The following is an 11,938-nucleotide window of genomic DNA, read 5'->3' on the forward strand; positions in this document are numbered from 1 at the left end:
ATTTGGAGGAGGAAAAATGAGACTAGGTGGTCAATTTTGGAATGGAATTTTGTGTGGGAGGTATGAGTTCACCATGGTTTCTCTTATTCTTCAAGGTTGAGGAGAAGGTGAGTAGGGTCCAGAGAGGAGTGGTGAGAGAGGTGGGGATGATGAGTGGAGAAGTGTGTGTGAAAGAGAAAAATGATAAAGTGGAAGAGAGAGTGTGGCTACATAGCATGGGAAAACTGGAGTCCACTAATAAAATCATAGCTCACAACTCATAGCTCAAACAAATATGAAAAAATTTGAGGCAAAAGTTCATCCCACGAGCTACAACTTTTGTTTGTATCACCTTTTCAAATTGGGAGCAGAGCAAGTGAACTTTAAAAATTCAGCAAAACTAACTGTTTTTTTCCACTGCACAAAGTCCTTGTGAGGTCCTTCTTTGGATGATTCTTTTGAATACCTCCAAGAGTGAGCCCTCCATAGTGCATGTATGCATGCCACCTACCCTTGACGTTATTTGGTAGGTCTATAATTGAAGATATTGTTGAGATCATAATATAAGTGAATAGTACAACTAAGAAAATCAAATATTGAGGGGTCTAAAAAATATGTACATGTCAAATATAAATAATATAAGTGGAAAAAATATAAAGGGGTCAAAAGAAATCTCTCTCATTATGAGGCTACCATAAAAAGATAAATATTTTTGGTTTTCTAATTTTTTAGAAAAAAAACAAAATAGATGTAGGAAGGGAAAAATCACAATAGTGAAAAAATATACACATAAATAAAACTAGTTTTTTTGGATTTTTGTTGGGGTGGAGTTACACCAAATATAAGAGAAGCTTACATGAAAATATTTCTATATGGAATAAAGAGTATGAAAAATGGTAAGAAAAATTGTGGTAATGGTGAGGCAATGTACAGAGCATAAATAACACACACCTAGGTAGAAATATTTAAATAAATACCAAAATAATTATGAAAAAATCTTTTATTTAGGCCCTATATACAAAGAAATATTTACATACGCATGGGCCATAATATACTTATATTTTTTATTTTTTTGGCTCAACTAACCTAATGACTAGCTAATTGAGGGTTTTTTATTTCAGTAAGGAGATATGGGAAAAGTCCTCTAACTCACACGCACCTATATACAGTGAAAGGGTGAGGGTAACCGCAGTGTTTGAGTGATTTGATAGGGTGAGATAACTCACTATGGCAATTACAGAGAGCCAAAAAACGGCTATCATTAGCCCTCTCCCAGGATGATGGTATATGCATGTACCATCATAAAGAATCTTTTCCAAAGAGAGTGCTTCAGAGTCCTTGACAAGATCTTCATTGTTTGGCCCCTTGGAATTTTGGTTTGTGTTACACTCATGCTTCATGGAACAATACTTACATGAGATAGTTGTCTTTTGCTCTGGTAGATCCTTTGGTAGAAGGCGACTCAAGTAAGGCTTCAAGCGATAGCCGTTTACCTTCCTGGAGTGCTCTTTCCCATTCAAGTCCATAAGTTGATAGTAACTTGAATTGAAAGCCTTCTTGACTATGTATGGCCCCTGCCATCTTGTTTCAAATTTGGCATCAAAACGATTATCGAGTTGATTGTCATACCTTAGCACAACATCTCCTTCATTGATGCCTTTGTCCTTCAGTTTCTTGTCAAGCTTCTCCTTTGTCTGTGTGGCTTTCCTCTTATAGCACTCATATGCTGCTTCTCTTTTCCACTCAAGCTCAGCTAAGGTAAGAAGTCGATCCATCCATGCTTCTTGATCATCTTGTGTTGATTTGCCATGAAGTCGCATTGTTGGAATGTTTAGTTCAATTGGCTGTAAAGCCTCTTGACCATAGACCAAGTGAAATGGTGTGAACTCCGTGGCTTCCCTATATGTGGTTCGATACGCCCACAAGGCACCATCCAAGAAGTCATCCCACAACTTTGTCTTGTTTTTCACCATCTTTCTAATGATGCCTGCAATGACACCATTAGCTTTTTCTACCAAACCATTTGATTGGGGATAGTAGGGTGTACTGTGACGATGTAGAATGCGAAGTTCTTCACAGACTTCTGTGAGAAATCCCTTTCTAAACCCTGGACCATTATCAGAAACAATCTCCAAAGGTGTGCCAAATCTACAACAAATGTGAGTGTAGACGAATTTGCTCACTGTCCTCTCATTTACCTTTGCCACACTTTGTGCTTCCACCCACCTAGTCATATAGTCTACAGCCACTAGAATGTAGAGTTTACCATTTTTTGTCCTAGGCAGAGGACCCATAGCATCAATGCCCCACTTTTCAAAGGGTCCATTTGCAAGCACGATTTGCCTTGGACCATAAATCAATCTTCTATTCCCATTTACCTGACAATTGTGACAACTTTTACACCAATGTTGGACATCCACATGCAGACTTGGCCAAACATACCCCGCAAGCAAAATCTTCTTCACAGTTAATTCTTGGGAAAAATGACCACCACATGCCTCTTCATGAAAACCTTTTAGAATGCTGGAATTTCCACGATAGTTGGTACTCTTCTGCACACTTTATCCTTCCCTCTTTGATGAGGGAGCCTTCTAAGAAGAGATACATGCTTGCCTTCTTCATGAGTCTCCTCTTCTGAGCTTTTGTGAAGTCTGGTGGAAACTCACCCTCCAAAATGTAGCCAATGATGGGAGCCAATGACTCCAATCCCTGGTACCTCGGTTGCTTCACAGCAGCCGCCACCATGATGACCTACACTTCTTTCTTTACACATGCAACGGCTTGTTGTGCAAGTAAATCAGCATCTTCATTTTGTTTCCTAGGAATATGATATAATTGCACCTCCTCAAATTGATTAAATAGCCTACGGATGGTATGAACTTTGGCCCTTAGTCTTTCATTTTTGCATGCCCAAATGCCTAAAATCTGCTTCACAATGAGAAGTGCATCCCCTTTTACCATGAGACGTTGTATACCATGGCCAATGCATATTTTTAAACCATGAAGTAGTGTGTCATATTCTGCTTCATTGTTGCTAGCTGAACTTGGTAGATTGAACTTCTCTTTCATGACCACCTCTCCACTTGGGTTGAGCAACACTAGCCCTCCCCCTGCTTTCCTTGTGGCTCGTCGAAAAGCCCCATCAAAGAACAAGGTAAAAGCATTGGGAATACTTTTTGGTGGTGGCAATGGTAGGGTCTTTACTTGAGGCACCTTAATTTCCTTCTCATGTACCCTATAAGTGAGAATCCCTGCCAATTGTGCACGCACACTATCTTCTACCTTGAAAGAGTATTGGAACTCTTGCAACTCCATAATCCACTTTGAGATCCTAGTACTAAGATTCATTTGAGATGACACCCAAGGGAACAAATTTTCTGCAGTGAGAATTACAAAAGGTTTTGGTAGCAGGTAGGATCTAAACTTTCTCACCGCAAACATGAGAGAAAGCATCATGCGTTCTGCCTCCGTGTAGCCTCTCTCTAAAGCATTCATGACCCTACTAGCAAAGTAGATGGGCCGCATCCTGGTACTATAGGGATCTTGTTGTAGCAAAACTGCACCAATTGTTTCTTTCCCAGCACTAGAGCTAACAAAGAATGTGTACTCCCAACAAGGAGGCATGAGTGTTGGTAGCTCTGACAAAATGGCTTTAATGTTACAAAAGTACTCTTCAAGCTCATCAGACCATGCAAATTCTACTTGTTGTGTCAAATTTTGCAAAGGGTGAAGTAACTCCGAGGCTAAGTGAATGAAGCGTGACATATACTTCACCTTTTGAATGAATGAGATGACCTCCTGAAGACTCTTGGGTGATGGTAGCTCAATAAGAGCCTTTGCCTTTGAAGGATCCACTTCAATGCCTTTGTAAGAAACTTTATGACCAAGCAAGATTACTTCATCCTCACCTATATGGCACTTGTCGGGGTTGAGTTGACCTCCCATGTCGTAGAGCTTCTTTAAACCTTCTTCTACCCTTTGTAGATGCAATGATTTTGAGCTATAAATACAGAAATCATCAATGAACACCGTAATTGACTTTCCAAAGAATGCTTGAAACACCATATTCATGAAACGTTGGAATGTTGCAGGAGCATTTGTCAGACCAAATGGCATGACTCTAAAAGCATAACAACCCCAAGGAGTGATAAAGGTTGTTTTCAATTGATCCTCCAATGCAATCCCTATTTGAAAGTAACTTGAGTAACCATCGCACACAGTGTACTTCTCATGACCAGCTACCTCATTTAGTATCTCATCCTGGAATGGGAGGGGAAAGTGATCTCTTTTTGTTACCTCATTGAGGGGACGGTAATCCACACACACCCTCCACTTGCCATTTTTCTTAGGAGTGACAACAACAGGAGAGACCCACTCTTTATTCTCCACTGGATAAATGAAACCTACTGCTAGAAGCTTTCTTACCTCCTTGAGTAGAGCCTGCTCCTTTATAACTCCTAGCCTTCGTAGCTCTTGAGCTTTAGGTGTGGCCTCAGGCTTTAACTCAATCTTGTGTTGAACAACATCTACCCCATGCACGTCGGTGTAGTCTTTAGCAAAAATCCTAGGAAACTTCCTTAGCACATATTTGAACTCCTCTCTTTCATCCTTTGTTAGTGTTGTTGATACCATACCTTCTAGCATCCCTTCATCTTGAACACCTTCGTTCTCTTGAGGACCTACCTCCTCCAAGCCTTGACAAGAGGTCTCTTGGTTGCTTGGCTTAAACCTTACCCCCATGACTTTGATGGAAGACTCCTCTTCAGTAATGCTGCCGCTACTTTCTTCTTCTGAAGTGTTATTGGTCCAACCATCTTTCGTCTCACTTTGAGATGATTCTTCATGGAGCTCTGATAGCGGGAAAAAGAGCAGTGCAATCGGGTGGCCTCTGTACTCGTGCACGCTCCACAAACCACGCCTCATGCAAACAAGAAAAGAACAAAACAAAGGGGGCACCACCCTAAATTAAGAGGTTTAGGGACCTCACACATAGTGCACATAGGCAAGTGAGACTTCTGGCATTATGATGGCATCAAAACATATGGCAAAACACATAGAAACAAAGCTTAGGGACCTTATGTAGCATATATATACACAAGACATCAGCTTAACAATACAACGGCATCTGATCATACATAACAAGGATATAGAGAAGCAAGCCAAGGATGGCATAATCCCTTGTCAAAAACAATCAACCCAGTAAGTAGGTATGATCCTACTAACAACACATCAATACCTTAGAGAATGATGGCGAGGATGGTGGCCAGGGAGCATGAGAGAAGACTCCTTATTTAGGTTTTAGGGCTAGTAATGTAGCATACTAGAGGGAGAGAGAGAGAGAGAGGGAGAGAGAGTAGAGCTCCATCCATAGCTTCTCATTGTAAGCAATGTCGTCATAGCTTCATTGCTTGGTGAAGGGGATGAAGTGTTGGTTTTGAGTGAGAGAAGGCCTCCTTATATAGGTTTCTAAGAGGGTTTAGGATTAGGGATAAACATGCTTAAATCCGTTGATTGGGGTTACTTTTTGCTTAGGGTGGTCAACAGATTGAGGTCACCTGATATGTCACCATCAAGATATTCTCTAGAGTGATGTGAGAGGGGAGGGTAAATGCTGATTTTTCTGATTGTGACACATGGGAATAAGGCCTTGACCAGCATTTAAGGTGGCTGTTGAAACAAGAGATTCTGCACATGTCAGGGGGGGACCTGCTGGGTCCTCCTGAATATCAAATTCTCAAAAAATCCTCAACCATGGCTTCTTTTGACATGTGTTCTTGGAAAAAATCAGCATGTCTCTTTTCAACTCAAAAGTCTTTATCCCTGTTGACTCACCTTTACCATAAGATTTTCCCCTTTTCTCCTCCTGTAACTGCATTGTTGATGCCCAATCACTGCTTCTAGGAACAGTGAACTGTTACCTACCAAATACTTATGGTGTAGTAAAAAATATTTACCATGGGTAAAAAAAGTTACTGTAGGTAAAAATTGATTTGTATTTACCATGTAGGTGAAAAATATTTACTGTAGGTAAAAAATATTTACTGTGGTAAAAAATATTTACTGTCGGTAAAAAAGTGAAAATGGACTATGCTATGCTGTGAGTCCACACGAACATCCTCCTGTAAATTTCACTAGAAATTCACACCTAGAATGGGCTATTCTGTAAGATATAGGTTGTAGGCATGCATAAGAGCTCGTTCCCACGTATCTTCTGTCTATGGCACTTTTTACTCTTTGGTGCTTGTGAAGTAGATTTTTCTTCTCTTTCGAGATCCCTTGGACTAGAGTATCCTCATCTCCCCAACAACTGATTGTGCCTTTGTTGCATCTTCAGAAGGGGTCCTAAAAACCATGCATCATATAGCCCTCCCCCTTAAGATAGAGGTATTTGATGCCTCTAGTTGTAGGTTGTGCTACAATAGGGTTCTCTTGAATACTTACCCACCTGGTACCAATTGAATTTTCCATGTGACTGCTTTCTTGGCTGATGCACCCTGTTTAGTCCTTTCTGATGAATAATTGTATCCATCCATGACTAACAACTGGTCTCCTAGACCCTTGAAAGCCATACCCCATCCATTGTCAATATCCGCTTTCACTGGTAGCATTCTCTTTTTTTTCTTTTTTTCCTTTTTTGTTTCTTTTCTCTTTTTTTTTTGCCCAACCCCTCGTTGAGCATTCATGCTCAACCATAGTATTATTTAGGTAAAAGATGACTGTATAGAGAGAATTATATAACATAGAGCTATAGACTGTATAAGAAAAATGATAGTATAGTGGCTATATAGATAGGATACAGATGGAGAAAAAAGCATCTGCTACTGCATCACCCTCCAGGGTCAAATGGAAAGCTCAAAGCTCCCCCGCGCATGGTGCAGAATTCACCTAGATCAAAAGTAAAGCATTGCTCATTGCCATGAACCTGTAAAACATGTATATCCAAGCCTTCCTTTGCACTTGTAGGCCAATAGACAGGCCACCCTTCGAGCTCTTTATAGCACGGAGCTTTGTCACCCTGCATCCATAATCCTTTGTGTCCACTATAAGCATACTTTCCATCACTTGAGAAACCTGAATCATAAGCAGCTATCCTACCATCTGCTACAGAACCCTCCATGGTATAGTCCACTTCAAAAAAACCTCGCCATTGACACAAAAATATATGTAAAGCAACCTCCAATAACACATGTATCCATAGCATCACATAACATAGCAAGACCCTGCCATTTGCCTCCACTTGCTGCATAGCCAAGCAAACCTGATCACTTTTCAAACCTGTACCCAAACCCTTTGTAAACGTCTCCACAACCATCTCTTTATACTCAGAAACATGACCTACTAGAGCTTCAACCTGTGCAAATACCTCATCACCAACAAGGTTGACGGCACCTTCCTTTAATTGGATATGGTGTTGGGTTACCGTCACTCCTTTAATGTGCTCGTAATTAGTTATAAAGAGGCCAGCATGCTTCTTTAGTACCTGCAAATAGGGTTCTCTCTCTTCTTCTAGTAGGTCCTTAGCTAGCATCTCCTCTAAGCCTGTGGCTTCTTCCTTGTTTAGAGAGTCTTGATCACCTTCTCCTTCTGGGTTTCGCAGTATTATACCCATGACTTCTAAAGAGCTAGCATCCTCCTCAGATGACTCATCCTCAGATGAAGAGCAACTGCTTGTGCTCCATTCATCCATAGAAGTCTCCATCTCTAAGTCTTGTTGTCTACCCTGCTTCATGTCATACACAATTTTTTGTTGCTTGCCACCTACCTTATGATTTGGTCGCAACTCAAGGGAACCTGTCTCCCAATCTTGCCTAGCTTTCATATCCATAAGCCAAGGTCTTCCAAGGATTAGCAGATAGCCCTACCCCTTAGTTGGGATCACATAAGCATCAATTGAGATTGCAACACCAAAAACTGAACCCTTCACTCCATTAACCTTTCCCACACAAGCCACCCCTACATTATTTGCCATCTTAGCTTGTAAGGAAGTTTGCTCGTTTACTTCCAAACCCAACCTGTGCATTAATTTCTCTGTCATAACACAAACCTCGGCTCCACCATCTACGTACACATTGGAGACTCGCTGACTCTTAATCTTTGCATCAATGACTGGCACGATATCCTTCATGCCTCTTGCACTAATAGACCCAACTGACTTTGCCTTAGCCCTTCTGGTGCTGACCATCTTAGACCAGGTTCTACACATCTTTGGGGAAAGGTGGAGGATTTGCTGCCATGAAATTTTTGGTCCTTGCTTACTCACATCTGCTACCAGGTTGTAAGGTATGGATCCTACCCCAAGTGGAAAGTCTTCTACTCCTATGTGCCTCCTTGACCTACTCTTCCTTTTCTTGTCTCCTATCACTTGGGAGGAACCCTCATTCCCTTTATCCGGCTCTGAAGCTTCCATTTCATCAGTTCTTTGTCTCCTAACTCTCTTTATTGGCATGGCAACAGCTTCCTCCATTTTTTCTTTCCCTTTATCCTTACCATTGTCAAGACTTATGACAGAGACAGCCCTGTCCTCCCCTCCCGATGGTAGTGGAGGGATCTCTGCTGGTGCTTGTGGTGGTGGAGGAGGGGGTCTCAATATTTAGATTGGTGGAGCCATGTGTGCATTTTTTCCATTTAGTGGCCTAGCTCAAGGAGGAGTGACTTGCTGGCGAGGAGGCCGTCTTTGATTACCATTTCCTTGATAGCGTCGTGGATGGGGGCAATAATACATGCCGTGACCTACCTCTCCACAGTTGTAGCAAATGTACTCACGTGCTTGCCTTTGTCCTTCTTGTCTATTTCGTTCATTTCCTGGCTGGGGAGCCCTTACACCTTGAACCAGATTGATGGACAGGCTCTCTAGTTGATTGGTGATTTGTTGAAGTAATTCTTGTTGAGAGGACTCTTGGTCTGTTGCTCCTGTCCCTGCTACTACCCTTGCCGTAGGTTGAGCTAGTGGTGGAGGCTCCATTCCTCCTTGTAGTTGAGCTTGGAATTTTAACTTCCTATCCTTCTCCCTTGCATAAGTCATAGCTTTATCAAAGGTATCTGGGAATTTACCTTTTACCTTTTCTCGAAGGATGGGGTAAAGCCCTGCCAGGAAACAGTCCTTCTTTAGGCATTCTGGCACCCTTTCTCCTTCACCTAGTGATGCACACCATTTCTCCCATAGGTTGGAAAACTTTCCTTCATAGCTTCTATAGTCATTGGGTGATGTTTGGCGTAGCTCTAAGAGCTGTCTCCATATCTCCTCTAGAGGCTCATGGCGGCAAAATTCTTCGATGAAGGCCATCTTTAAGGACTCCCAGTCTCTTCTTTCTTCAGGTGCCAAAGTTTGATACCATAATTTTGTACCTTCCCTCAAGACCAAAGGAAAGGCCCTTAACTTAGTAGCTTCGTCATCCCTTCCCGATACCAGAAAGGCCATTTCCAAATTATCCAAAAAGTCTGGAGCAACCTCCCCAGGCTTACCATAAAAATTAGGGAAGGCCATAAGTGAGAGAGTAAACAATTACACAAACAGCTCCAATTTATTTTAAAATAGAGTATGGTAATTACAATTTGGAGCTTTAGCACAACTTAGCTCAAAATAGGATGAAGATCGACACATCAAAGGAATGGTAATAGTCTAGTAAGGGTAGAATGACAGGATGAGGAGAGCGCAAGATTTCCCCAAGTCTCTCGGCTCCAAACAACAGGGCTATTCTTTGCTGATAAAAGATTTTTCTATCAATACAAATATTCACACGGATATGACGCACAAAATGGAAAGGAAACATGCGGGGATCATCATTCTCATTATTGGCATCCATACTTACACACAAAAGCCTAGCTTAGTTGCATCACCTTGGGACCAATGAGCCTGATCAGCCACAGAAGGTCAGCACCTCGGATCACTTCGACTCTTCCTGATGCATCTGTGAAGACGTAAGGCGTGATGGCAACACTTTGTACAATGCTGAGCCTTTTAGCAAGCAACAATTGGATGCTATTACCATAATCAGCATGACGAATGAAAGTGACACCATTAATGTGCAGCACATCATCAACTAAGATAGTTTCCTTAGATTGAGATAACTTCTTGAAAATTAGCAGCAAAGGTAGGGCAGGGAGGCTTTTCACCCGGTCTCCAAAGCACTTTGGACAATATCCAAAGTGATCTTCACGCGGGCAGGAGGTTGGCTTGGGATTGGTGGTTTCTGGATTCACAAAGTGCACTGGGAGCACTCGCAGACGGGCGGCAATCTTGTAGGCAAGCCTTCGCCTCTTTGCTTCAGGAGGATTTAGGGGTGAGAGTCGTGGTTGCAAGTTGGAGGTTGAAGTTGGTTGCTCACTAGCCTTTTTCTTGCCTGTAGTGGTCATGTAATCCCTTATTAATGAGATTAAGCCAAATGTTACCTTACGCTTGAGCATGTGCTGTGGCCTTGGGCCACTTAGGTGTAGAGGTAATCTTCCTCCTCTTAGTCGGCTCCTCAGGAAAGAGAGGTCTGGTGATGCTTTCTCTTCCCTTAATGTGTGTCACAGTACCTTTGTGTATGTTGATGTAGAATATTTCAAGCTCGTGTGCGTTGGAGGTTTCTGGAGCACTCATGGGTTGAGAGGAGAGGTATATCAAGCTCTTCTTCTCACTCTCCTTTGTTGGCGACGATCACGAACAAGGCATGTAGAAGAACTTACTTCTTGAATTTCAATGACACTGCAACCTGGTAACAAGACCTCGATGAAAGCTTTTAAGGCCTCTAAAGCCTCCTCCTCTTCTGTTCTCCAATTTGCAAACTCCTCATGCCATTCGTCCATGTTGTAGATTTCACATCTTCATTGCTTGTGGACTGAAGGTCTATGTAGCCCTCCTCAGTGGGGGCACCAAAATGATAGCGGGAAAAAGAGTAGTGCAATCGGGTGGCCTCTGTACTCGTGCACACTCCACAAACCACGCCTCATGCAAACAAGCAAAGAACAAAACAAATGGGGCACCACCCTAAATTAAGAGGTTTAGGGACCTCACACATAGTGCACATAGGCAGGTGAGACTTCTGGCATTATGATGGAATCAAAACATATGGCAAAACACATAGAAACAAAGCTTAGGGACCTTATGTAGCATATATATACACAAGACATTAGCTTAACAATACAACGGCATCTGACCATACATAACAAGGATATAGAGAAGCAAGCCAAGGATGGCACAATCCCTTGTCAAAAACAATCAACCCAGCAAGTAGGTATGATCCTACTAACAACACATCAATACCTTAGAGAATGATGGCGAGGATGGTGGCCAGGGAGCATGAGAGAAGACTCCTTATTTAGGTTTTAGGGCTAGTAATGTAGCATACTAGAGGGAGAGAGAGAGAGAGGGAGAGAGAGTAGAGCTCCATCCATAGCTCCTCGTTGTGAGCAATGTCGTCATAGCTTCATTGCTTGGTGAAGGGGGTGAAGTGTTGGTTTTGAGTGAGAGAAGGCCTCCTTATATAGGTTTCTAAGAGGGTTTAGGATTAGGGATAAACATGCTTAAATCCGCTGATTGGGGTTACTTTTTGCTTAGGGTGGTCAACAGATTGAGGTCACCTGATATGTCACCATCAAGATATTCTCTAGAGTGATGTGAGAGGGGAGGGTAAATGCTGATTTTTCTGATTGTGACACATGGGGATAAGGCCTTGACCAGCATTTAAGGTGGCTGTTGAAACAAGAGATTCTGCACATGTCAGGGGGGGACCTGCTGGGTCCTCCTGAATATCAAATTCTCAAAAAATCCTCAACCATGGCTTCTTTTGACATGTGTTCTTGGAAAAAATCAGCATGTCTCTTTTCAACTCAAAAGTCTTTATCCCTGTTGACTCACCTTTACCATAAGATTTTCCCCTTTTCTCCTCCTGTAACTGCATTGTTGATGCCCAATCACTGCTTCTAGTAAGAGTGAACTGTTACCTACCAAATACTTATGGTGTAGTAAAAAATATTT

Source organism: Adiantum capillus-veneris, chromosome 17 (genome assembly GCF_014529385.1).
Source record: "Adiantum capillus-veneris isolate H3 chromosome 17, ASM1452938v2, whole genome shotgun sequence".
NCBI classification, from domain to species: domain Eukaryota; kingdom Viridiplantae; phylum Streptophyta; class Polypodiopsida; order Polypodiales; family Pteridaceae; genus Adiantum; species Adiantum capillus-veneris.